The sequence below is a fragment of the Dama dama genome, chromosome 5, assembly GCF_033118175.1.
Source record: "Dama dama isolate Ldn47 chromosome 5, ASM3311817v1, whole genome shotgun sequence".
Classification (NCBI taxonomy): domain Eukaryota; kingdom Metazoa; phylum Chordata; class Mammalia; order Artiodactyla; family Cervidae; genus Dama; species Dama dama.
This window is the reverse complement of record NC_083685.1, coordinates 90,428,615-90,440,805: the sequence shown is the minus strand read 5'-3', so window position 1 is coordinate 90,440,805 and position 12,191 is coordinate 90,428,615. Positions and strand designations below refer to the sequence as shown.

At 41.3% G+C, this 12,191-nt stretch overlaps 1 protein-coding gene across 1 annotated transcript in view; it reads left to right on the top strand.

Moving 5' to 3' along the window:
* Positions 1-1,530: 1,530 nt before the first annotated feature.
* FAM222B (family with sequence similarity 222 member B) overlaps positions 1,531-12,191 on the top strand; it is a 56,006-nt gene continuing 45,345 nt past the window's right edge. Inside the window, exon 1 of the mRNA XM_061142940.1 lies at positions 1,531-1,657. The gene's annotated coding sequence lies outside the window, so the exon portion shown is untranslated. The remainder of the gene's footprint in view (positions 1,658-12,191) is intronic.

Sequence of the window (12,191 nt, the reverse complement as noted above, 5' to 3'; positions counted from 1 at the left end):
GGCAACAGACTTTCCCAGAAGGAACTGTGCATATTTTACTCTGACTGGATTACCTGCCCATCCATGAAACAACCATTCTAACTTAAGGAATGTTATAAGCTGAATGACTTGGGATCTAGCTTATGTGCTCATCCACATGGTCTGAAAATGGAGTAGGGGTGATTCTTTGAATGATTATCATGAGATATAGTGAGTGAATGCTTGGCAGACAAAAAACAAATCACAATTCTGCTCTGAACAAGAAATTTAAATAGGGAAATGGTTCCAGAGATCCTTACAGTTCAAATATAAGAAGATATGCCATCTCCATATAGATTGCAGCAGGCCCTCCCTGGGACTGCATGTGGTGGGGGAGTTAAGAGGGCACAGTTCCCAGAAGTTTCAGTGTCAGCTATGGCTTTCTTTTTAGTCATCCATTCATCAAGACATAGTGTCGATATTAATTCTTCTTCCTTTTTGGCTCTGCAATTCCACTCTGGTGCCAAATGTGCTCTCATTCTGAAGGATAATACTTTTGCAAGTAATAACTCTTGGTCTCTATCCCTCCAGACTCTGAATTGTAGACAGGAGACCAGACTAGAGGAGGAAGGAAGAGTCATGGTGATAAGGAGGGTTTAGTCCTGTATCTCCTCTTCCCTCTGACTGCAGTGCATTGGCTTCAGCTTTCAAGTTTGTATTGTTGAGGGGAATTCCCTGGATGCCCAGTGGTTAGGACTCCCCACTTTCACTGCCCAGGATCGGGGTGCCATCCCTGATTGGGGAAGATCTCACAAGCCATGAGATATGGCAAAAAAAAAAAAAGTTTGCATTGTTGAATTCCTGGGACTGAATTGAGCCTAGTCTCTTGTTGGGTTATGCTAAGGCAAGGGTCTAGGTGGTGGTCAAGGGGCTGATAGCTGATTTTCCTTGGGCTAAAGGCCTAGTTTTTACAAATTTGCAAGTCAGGCTCCATAATAAGAGTTGGAAAGTAGGGAACTATTAACCTGATAAGCCCCTTCATGGCACATATGAGATGCCCGGAGCGTTTTCATCCCATAAACTGTGTGTGCTTGATAAACAGACAGAACTTAGCCGTGTCCCTGTGCATTCGAGGTGTAGTCAGCTCCCTGACAAAGTCCCCAGGGCTTCTGAGCACTTGAGTATTCAGGGATGTCAAAGTTACCTCTTACACAGTTACCCCCTCAATGCATTTTAGATGTGATCGTATTCTTGAAAGAAACCTAAACTTATTATCAGCAGTCATCTCAGAGGATTCAATCCTTGAAGTGCAAGCGGGATCCAGAATCCTGGAAGTACGATTAAGTCTACGGCCCCTATGGGCACCGCGTTAAGTAACCCACGCTACCTTCAAGAAGCCTGAGACCCTGCGGCAGCCACCAGAGCCTCTAAGCTTACTAAGTCCTCGAAGCCAGCGGCCATATCCACCTGAGACCCAGGGGTCCAGGGCATCAGGCACTGAGGCAGACGCTCCCGGTGCGGGCTGCGCAGGCGCGGACGGCCCGAGAGGGCCCCGGCGCTCCAGGCTGCGCAGGCGCAGGAGCGGCTCCCGGCGAGTCCCGACGGCGGCGGCGGTGACTGAGGGGCCGGGGCGTGTAGCAGCGGTGGCGGCGGCGGGCGGCAACGGAGCAGCCATGAGGGCCGGGCCCAGTCACCGACAGTGAGTGGTGGTGGGGGCAGGGTGGGCGACAGGAGGGAGAGGGCAACCTAGTGGAGGGATACTCCGACTTGGGGGGGTGGGGTGGGCTCTGCCTGTCGGAGGCGAAGGGGCGTGGGGGAGGGACAGTTTGAGGTGATGATGGGAGGATTCGGGGCACGGTGGTCAGCTCGCCAGCGCCAGGGCTGGACGGCTTCGGGGAGGTCAGGGGGTGCGCGCTGCGGAGTGGAGGAGCCCACAGCAGGGGCAGTGTCCCGCGCTCCCCCGTGTGTCATCGTCCCTTCCTCCAGGAGCCTTCGGTCGCCTCTCCCTTTCCGCTTCTTTCAGAGAATGATCTCGGGCGGGGAGGGTAGTGGAGGATGAAAGCCCTCCTGGAGCTGAAGAAGACAACTCTGGTCCAGGCGGGGAAGAGCCGGTCGCCCGGAGTAATAGGCTACTCTGGGTAGAGGATGGGGGTCGTTTAAAGCTGGGAGGGGTCTAGGGAAAAGAGCTAGGAGCTTAGCGTCTGACTGGTTCGAATCCACGTCCATCGCTGGTTAAAGCTGATAGATAACCTTGGGCAGGTCCCACTTAACCTTTCTGAACCTCCGGAAGATGTAATGTGTTTCAACGGGCTCTTGCAAGCATCACGTATGAGGTTGAGTTCGTTTATAAAAACTGTAAATTGTGAGTACTGTGTCGAGGTTGCTGTATCACCGGCAGTATCACTGGATTTTAGATTTTACCGTTATTAATGGAATGACTGATTTCTTTGTCAAGGCGAAGCATGTTGTTTGTAAAAGCGATCGGCACAGACGTATTTTCTTTATCGGCTCAGCAGACCCTGTGCAGAAATACCAGTTTGTTCTGTGATGTGACACATTAGCCATCAGACAGACTTGTGTAGGAAAAATGCCATAGTCTCAGGCATTTTTTTTTTTTTTTTTAAACAAATGGTATGTAGCTCCTCACCCAAGAGGGAGGCAATAGAGACTGGAAGACCAATCTGTTTAATGCTTTAACACAGCCTGTTCGGTTCCCTTGTAGCATAGTTGGTACTAACCTGCTTTATTATGAGTTGAAAAAATAAAACTAGTTTGAGACAAACTGGGAGGGGTGCACAGTGAGGGAAGTGCAAATACAGTTTTGTTTTGTTTTCCCAGTTTGTTATTTTTTTAATTGTAAAAAAGTTTTTCTTTGCAAGAGTCTCAGGTTGTCCCAAGGCCCTGTGTCTATTTTGGAGGTCAGATAGCATATAGCTGCTTTTAGGCCCCACTTTTTGTTACCCTGCTTGTGGAAACCTCCAGGGTGGAGTGTCTCTCAGAGAAAGACAGAAGCAGCTGTGCAAAAGCCTGAGAGGTGGTGGTTTGTTTCTAAGGGGCCGAAGGAGCACTCCTGAGGCTTTGTCATTGTTCTTGTTGTTTAGGGTGGACAAAGCAGAAGACAGAGTTAAACTGTGTACTTGGAGAGAGAGAGAGAGAATGGCTTTCTAGTCACAGCTTTTGAAAGAGAGGTGAAACTCCTTTCAAAAGGACGGAAAGAGATGACGCTTCATCTCTGCCAGCTCTGAGGATGGAGAGCTTGAAATGGCGAGGTCTTTTGGAAATTAGTGAGTGATTTATCTTTCATCTGACCAAAGGTAGGGAGTAGCTGTGTTAGATCCTTGAAGGTTCACAGATAAGGAGAATGAATTATTTTATAGGAATGGGGCAATGAACCCTCATTGCCTTTAACTTCTCTGTCTGGTCAAATGTGTTTTCTTTCTCTTTCCTGGAAATACACAGTAAAAGATCATTTTAAACTTTTTGCTCTAGTTGCTTGTCTTTTCCAATAAATTCTCCATCCATGACAGAGGATAGTTTCTTATTTAGAGGATAGTTTAAAAAAGAAAGTGTTTGTTACTGTTGTCATAGGTCATTTACAGGATTCAGATTTATTCTGTCTTTGTCTGCCACATGGAAGATGAAGTAGAGGTGTAAAAATGTTAGAACTAACCTAACCATCTTATTTCTAATAGTTGGACATTTATTTTTAATTTTGATGATGCATTTTCCCCTCTATTGGAAATTTCCATCAGTTCAGACAAGTCCATAAATGCCATCCCTATTACGTTAAAATGATAGAGGTTTGTTCAGCTGTGATGAGAATTTCCTGTCCTCCTCCTTTTCTCTTTCCTGTTTGTGGTTCCTTTTATGTAGTAGATTACTGTTACAGAACAGGGAGTCTTCCCTTGAGGGAGAGAAAGGGGATGGTCAGTGCCTTGATTGGCTGTTGCAAGAGCTAAAATAAAAGGAATAAGGTTTACCAGCTCATGTTCATTCTGATAAAATGAATCATTTTTCTTAAAAAAAAAAAAAAGCAAGCATTTCATGCCTCGGGGGAACCCTTTTTAAAGCAGTCTATTTAAAAACAAAATTATGGTGTTTTTACCTCCCTCTCTTTTTCTTTTACTGAGAATATTTGCTTGCAAACAGAACCTTTGTTTCTTCAGATCCTTTCTGATCTTGCCACCCATTCCTTAGCTGAAGTCTCTTTTGTGATATTTTTATAACCACTAATTAATAATAAGAGCAGAAGGATTTTTTTTGTGTGTGTCATTTGTTTTGGTTCTTGATAGAGTGCTAGCAACTTTAAAGGAATACTATATGAGAAAATGTTTAAAAGGGAAAGTAAAGAGAGTGGATTTGTTTATTTTTTATTTACTCAGTTTTTAAATTGAAGTAGAGTTGATTTACAATGTTGTGAGAAGAGGGGGTTTAACTTGGTGAATCTGTAAGTTGATTGTGATGTTTGGAGGGTAAAGGATTCAAGAATGGACCTGTGGTTCAGAGGACCCTTTTGAAGAGCAGGGTTTGCTTACCAGTGTTTATTTATTTAGCACAGCTGTTGGCTTAGAGTACCTGCTTGTTAATATTTGCCGAAGGGAAAATAACAACAGTATGTAATCAGCAAACTTGGGTTCAAATCTTCTGCAACTTTGTGTATCTTTGAATAAGCTTACTCACATATCTTTGCCTGTTCCTCATCTATAAACCAAAGATGATAATTGTACTTACTTCATGAGGTTGTTGTGAAGGTTAAATGTGTTAATACATATAAAGTGTTTAGAATGGTACCGACGCTTAGTAAATGCTAAATGAATGCTAATTAATTATTACTAGTGTTCATTGGATACTCACTTTCTTTGTGCCCAAATCACAGGTCAGAGTTGATGATGACTTAGGCCCTGCCCTCTGCTAGTTCACAGTCTAGTGAAGGAAACAGAACTATACAAAGTAATTATAATGGAATTCAATACCTTATTCCATCAAATCTATGATGCCAGTGATTGTAAGTCTCACCGTTATTTTGCATACCACTAAGGAAGAAGAAATACTACTGATGAGACTGGCAGGCCGTCAGTTGCATCCTGTTTTTCGGAGAAATGTGGTAGAAAAAAGCCTGTCTTAAAATTGATGGAAGGACTTCCCCGGTGGTCCAGTAGTTAAGACTGTGAACTTCCACTGCAGGGGCTGCTGGTATGATTCCTGATCAGGGAACTAAGATCTCGCATGCTGCACGCCCCCCCCCCCCCCCCAAAAAAAAATGATGGAGTAAGAGCTGATGGAAGGGCTGGATTCAGGTATTGTCAGTAAAGGCCTCTACTGCATCGAACCTGTTTGATAGGCTCTCACAGATGGACATGGAAGACAGGACATTCCAAGCAGACAGTGAGGTCTGAAAATGGGAAAGGGGAGGGCATTATTGATGTGTACCACCATATCAGGACAAGCAGCAGGAGGAAATGAGCTCAGATTTTGGCAGAGCAACATTGTCTAATGCAGCAGAGCAGGACAGGAAGCTTGGAACATTTTCAGAAGCGTCATGAGCCTAATTCTTGGATTTAAACTCCTAAAATATTATTACAACTCTAAATAGATGGTTCTGATACAATAAACTGAGAAGTGAGAGTATGTGTGAGAAGTGAAATGGCCAGGGGAAGGGCTGAAGCTTTACAGCTGACCAGAGAGGGGATAAGTGTGAAGTCGCTGTACTCTTGGTGTGAGGTGAATGCTTTCTCGGCAGAGAAGTGTTTAATATCTATTTCTGTCTTTTCACTGCCTGTCAAGGTCTTGGTTGTGTCCCTTTTAGAGCTTTACAGCTCAAGAGTGAAAAGAGTGAATACAACTTGAGAGGAGAAATGCTAAATTTTATTAAAGATAGATTTACTACAAGGAGAATAATAAATTACTAGATTTGCTAGCTCAGTTACAAAATGATGATTTGGTTCAGCACTGGAGTGACTGTTTCATGGGAAAATATAGGTCATTTAAGGAGTGATTTAATACTTACTCAAGGGTTGGTGATTAAAAAAAAAAAAAGACTTAAGGGAATTCCCAGGTGGTCCAGTGGTTAGGACTCTGCATGTCCGCTGCAGGATTGCAAGGGACACAGGTTTGATCCCTGGTCAGGGAACTAAAATCCCACATGCCGTGCAGCATAGCCAAAATAATAATAGTAAAAGACTCAGCCAGAAGAAAAGACTTTGGTACTAATTTTCTAGTGACTAACCCTGAAGCAATTTGGGAAAAATATATAAAACCAAAAATACCATAAAGTATGAATTTCTGTAGTGTCTTTTTTTTTTTTTCCCACCAGTAAGCCAAAACAACTCTTAAGTTTTTGGACTGTAGTCTCATTGAAAAATGTTGGTGATAATCCTCAGCAGTCAGATGCAGCAAACATTGAAGTGCCTACTGTGTGTTAGGCATTGTGGTAGACACTGGGAATTAAAATGTGAATGACATGATCTGTGTTTTTAAGGTGCTCACATTTTAATTAGAGACTGACAAATACATAGTTATGAATCGTACCAGTATAGTAAGTGCTGTCATAGAGATCTCTACTAAGCATTATAGGAGCCCTGGTTCTGCCTGGTGGTGGGAAAGGAAGGTTGGAGAAGGCTTCCTGGAGGAAGAATCGATTGGGTCTTGAGGAATGAATACTGTTTGGCTGCTTCAACAGAAAAGAATTGGAGAAGATAGTATTTCAAGTGCAGAGAGCAACTTGCACAAAGCTATGAGTCTATACTGGGAAGGCCAGTGGTTTAATGTGCCTAGGTCAAGGGATATGAGGTAGGAGTGGAAGGAAGTGAGGTGAAAGATGGGTTGGAGTCGAGTTGTGGATGGTCTTATTGAGGGGTCTGAATTTTATTTTGTAGGTGCTAGGCAGTCATGGGAGAGCTTAGATCACTATTTAGGAAAAGTAACACTGATGGATAAACAACCAGTTCCTACTGAATAGCACAGGAAACTATATTCAGTATCCTGTGACAAACCAGAATGGTAAAGAATATGAAAAAGGATATTTTTCTCTATGTAGGTAACTGAATCACTTTGCTGTATAGCAGAAATTAACACAACATTGTAAATCAACTATACTTCTGTAAAATAAAAAGAAAGGTATGGAAGTTAGATTTTTAAAAGGAGAAATTGGCTGCAGGGAGCCAGTTGGTTATGAGACTGGTATGATGGTCATTTGAGAGATGTTGAAGACCTGAGGTAGTGAGTGGAATTGTAGGCAGATTAAACAGCTTTTTAGGATACTAACTAGAAGGATCTTGCTGACTTTATGTTGAGGAAGGTGTCAGGGAGAAGTTGTCCAGTATGGATTTAAAATTACTTGCTTGGGCAACTAAGTGGATGGTGATGTCATTAACTGAGGTAGGGAATAGAGGAGTAAGAGGGTGTTCCATTTGAGGGAAAATGAGTTCGATTTTGGTATGTCAGATTTGAGATGTCTGGGAAATCCAGGAGCAAATGTCTAACAGGCTTTTGGATATTTGGATCTTGAGTTCAGTAGAAAGCGTTAGAATCTCCGTAGAATGGAGATACAAACCTAGAAATCATTAGGGTGTAAGTAATAGTTAAAGCCAGTGTAATGACCCTGCGAGTCTAAGGTCCAGTTGCTTAATGTGTTGATCATTCACACGGTCTGGAGAGACTGGCTAAGTGAGAATGTGGCCCTCAGTACTTTCTCAATAGTAGTTCATACTTTACGTCCTTTAATGCATTATACACTTGGCTTAAATTATCAGCTTTTAGGTTGCAAAGAATAAAACACAAAACCTCTCATCTTAGTGGGAAAAAATGGTAGCATTTTTTGTTTTTTACCTCTTTATTATGGAAAAATTTAAATAAGTGCAACAGTGGACAGAACAGCATAAGAAACCCCATCACCCTGCTATAGCTACAGCGTGTGTCAGCTCATGCCCATCTTGTTCCATCTGTATAGCCTGTACCCACTAACCCACCTACATTATTTTTTTTAAATCCAGAATAAATCCAGAATAAATAAAATCTCATGAATAAATATTTCAGTATGTAGCTCTAAAAGATAAGGACTAAAAAGAAATTCCACCAAAAATTAGCAAACATTTCTTAATAGCATCAGTTATCTAGTTAGTTTTCACATTTCCCCAGTTACCTCAGTAATTTTTCAACTATTTGGAACAGTATCCAAATAGGTTCATGCAGAATGATTTTCACATATCTACTATTTATTGTTTAATTTATAGGTTTGCTCTCCATCTCTTCATGTATTCATTGAGATCTTTCCTATTTAAAAGCTGCTATCACCTTCTGATCTTTTGGAGATATATATATGTGTGTGTGTGTGCATGTATGTATAATTGAATCACTTTGTTGTACACCTAAAACTAACACAACTTTGTAAATCAGATATACATCAGTTAAAACAAAAAAAGACTATCCACCACATGATTGGATTTATATAACATTCTGGAAAACTCAAAACTGTAGGGACAGTGAAGAACAGATCAGATTGGGTTAAAGGTAGGTGAAGTGTTTGACTACAAAAGGGTAACATGAGAGTATTTTTGGAAGGTGATGAAACTGTTCTGTATCTTGATTATGGTTATAGTTATATGACAATGCATTTGTGAGAACTCTTATAACTGAACACTATAACACAAATTTTACTATGTAAAATTTTTTTAAAAAGGAAATCTGAGGGTAGAAGACTTTAAAGAAGTCTTGAAAGACATTCGGTGGAGAAGGAAATGGCAACCCAGTCCAGTATTCTTGCCTGGAAAAGTCCATGGACAGAGGAGCCTGGTGGGCTGAAGTCCATGGGATTACATGACTGAGCATGTGTTCACGAGGGTGGAGGGAGATGGGTTGGTAGCAATAAAGTGTTAGAACTAAAAAAAAAAAAAATAAAGACATTCAAGAATTCCATAAATAAGACTTCTTAAATGTATTGGAATTTTTTACTTAATTTTATTTCTTTTTTGAATATATTTAAAATAAAGGATACGTAGTGGAAATTTTAGATCCTTTTAGTTTATTTTACTTTAAAATGCAATCGTGTACACTGATTTTAACACGTCAGGAATGCATTACCAGTTATTTTCTGTGTTATGTAAGTTTGCTTATTGCCAAGCACGATGCTACTAGATTTCCTTCTCCACTGTATTCTTCCTCTCCTAGGACACTGCTGTGTCACCTAAAGATATTTTCTGTACTTGGTGCATGAAAAAATATTCACCAGTGAGATATCTCACGTTAACTGAGGGTTATGTGAATCTCATCCAAAGTCTGGCCAAGCTGTCTGTTTTACTAGGGATGACTTAATGGGCTGAAGCTTGGATCCTTAGAATATGGTGGCAGGAGACATCCATAATGTTTTTGGAAGTTGTGTATTATAGCTTCCAGGTGAGAGGGGATTTTCAGATTTGGGAAGACATTGAGGAAATTGGCTGTGATTTTTAGGCAGCTGGACCAGGTCCAATATTGATTAACAGTATTGCACCCCTCTGCTGGGCATCCATCCTCTTCCCTTTGCTGCTGCTTTTTTTGGTGAGAGATGGTTTGAAGTATTTGCTAGTGTGTCTGGATCATAGCTCTACTCTAACCTTCCCCCCCCCCCCCCCCCCGCCCCACAACTACTCTGGTTTTCTACCAGATCTCAAATTTCTAAGTAGGACTTCTATTTAGATAAAATAAGATCATTCCTCTTGGTAGGGGATTGTTGGGTGTCTGATTAGGCTTCTCTGTCTCACCTAAATACTTGCCTGTTCTTGGTAAATCATTAATCCAGTTATCTCTAGTCCTGTAATGTTATTCTTTCCCTTACCTTTCAAAGGCTATCAAGTGGAAATTACCTTTCTTTCTTTCACACCTACAGACTTTACTATACTCATGTTGGCCTTTCCTTTCTTCACTATACTGTTAATTCTCTGTGACCTTGTTGCATCACTGTTTCTCTTTCATCTAATCTTTAGTCTTTCTGTCTTTTATTTTTTCTTTTCACAGGTAATGTAATTCACTACACACACAGGCAAATCATCTAAATCTCCAGATTTAACTCAAATCTCTTTTTCTGTCTTTCCCTCTCCCTTGTCCCTTCCCTCCTTCCCTCCGAGAATCGGGGCCTATATTTCCAAAACCTACCTAGACATCCCATAGGCACCACAGAATTAATTATATTCTCCATGAAATCTAAACATTCTAGATTTCCTGCCTAGTTGAATGATACTAATAGCCACACAGTTGCCTAAATAAAAAACTCTGGATTTGACCTTAGTTCTTTTCCTTCATCACTTGTATCTGGTTGATACCTAGGTCTGATTTTAACCTTTGAGGTCTCCTAAATCTACCTTTTTGTTTCCACACCTGTTGCCAAAGTCTTGGATTAGACCATTTTCATTTCTCACTTGGACAGTTGCAGTAACCTCTTAACTGGTCTCTATGCCTCAGGTCTTATCACCCTTCTGTCAGTCCACCACCCGGTCACAAGAGTGATCTTCCTAAGTTCTGAGACTACTTATTCCCTTTCCCTTTAAGACCCTTCATTACCCACAGTGCCTAATACATAGCAGATGCTTGATTTCATTTTTCTTCCTCCTTTCTTCATCCTATTTTTGCTCCAAGGACACTTCTAAAACAAGCAGACAGACATAACTAATAATCTAGTGAATCTCCTAATTAATCTTTAGGATTTAGCTCATAGTTCATTTCTTTTGTGAAATCTTCCTAGTTTCCAAAGCAGAATTAATCATTCCTGCTTCTGGGCTGCTGTGATATTTTAGTATCCTGTTAGCATTATACTTATTATTTAAATGTTTTGTTTCCTCAGTTGGATTGTGAGCTCTTTGCAGATATGGGTTATGTCTTTTTAAAAAAATATTTATTTATTTAATGTATTTGGCTGCGCCTGGTCTTAGTTATGGCATACAAGATCTTTGCTGTTTATTGTGGCATGCAGAATCTTTAGTTGCAGCATGTGGGATCTAGGTCCCTAACCAGGGATTGAACCCTGGCCCCCTGTATTAGGAGCAAGAGTGTTAAGCTGCTGGACCCAGGTTAGGTCCAGGGAAGGTCCCAGGTTATGTCTTTTTTACCCTCTCCTAACAAGTAAGCTTGCCAAATTTATTGAGTTTCTAAAATGTGTTGGGCACTAACGATACACTGGTGAACAAAGGCATACACTGCTTTTATGGAGCTGATATTCTAGGAGGGTAAACAGGCAACAAACAACTTTAAAAAAAATCAGTTGCCGAGCATTAAAATAGAGTGATATATTAGAGGATGAATGGATGGCTACTTAAGATTGGGAGAATAGGGAATATGGAATGCCTCTGTGAAGGTATGGCATTTAAAATCCAGGAGGATACCAAGATTAGCAGATCAAACATTCCAGTGCAAAGCTAAGGAGGATTGAATTCCATATATTCAGTTCAGTCCAGTCACTCAGTCGTGTCTGACTCTTTTCGACCCCACGGACTGCATAACGCCAGGCCTCCCTCTCCATCACCAACTCCCGGAGTTTACTCAAACTCCTGTCGGTGATGCCATCCAACCATCTCATCCTCTGTTGTCCACTTCTCCTGCCTTCAATCTTTCCCAGCCTCAGGGTCTTTTCAGATGAGTCAGTTCTTCGCATCAGGTGGCCAGAGTATTGGAGTTTCAGCTTCAGCATTAGTCCTTGCAATGAATATTCAGGACTGATTTCCTTTAGGATGGACTGGTTGGTTCTCCTTGCAGTCCAGGGGACTCTCAAGAGTCTTCTCCATCACTACAGTTCAAAAGCATAAGTTCTTCTGTATTCAGTTTTCTTTATGGTCCAACTCTCACATCTGTACATGACTACTGGAAAAACCATAGCTTTGACTAGACGGACCTTTGTTGGCAGAGTAATGTCTCTGCTTTTTAATATGCTGTCTAGGTTGGTCATAACTTTTCTTCCAAGGAGCAAGTGTCTTTTAATTTCGTGGCTGCAGTCACCATCTGCAGTGATTAGGGAGCCCAGAAAAATAAATTCTGTCACTGTTTCTATTGTTTCTGCATCTGTTTGCCATGAAGTGATTGGACCAGATGCCATGATCTTTGTTTTCTGAATGTTGAGTTTTAAACCAACTTTTTCACTCTCCTCTTTCACTTTCATCAGGAGGCTCTTTAGTTCTTCTTTGTTTTCTGCCATAAGGGTGGTGTCATCTGCATATCTGAGGTTACTGATATTTCTCCCGGCAATCTTGACTCCAGCTTGTGCTTCATCC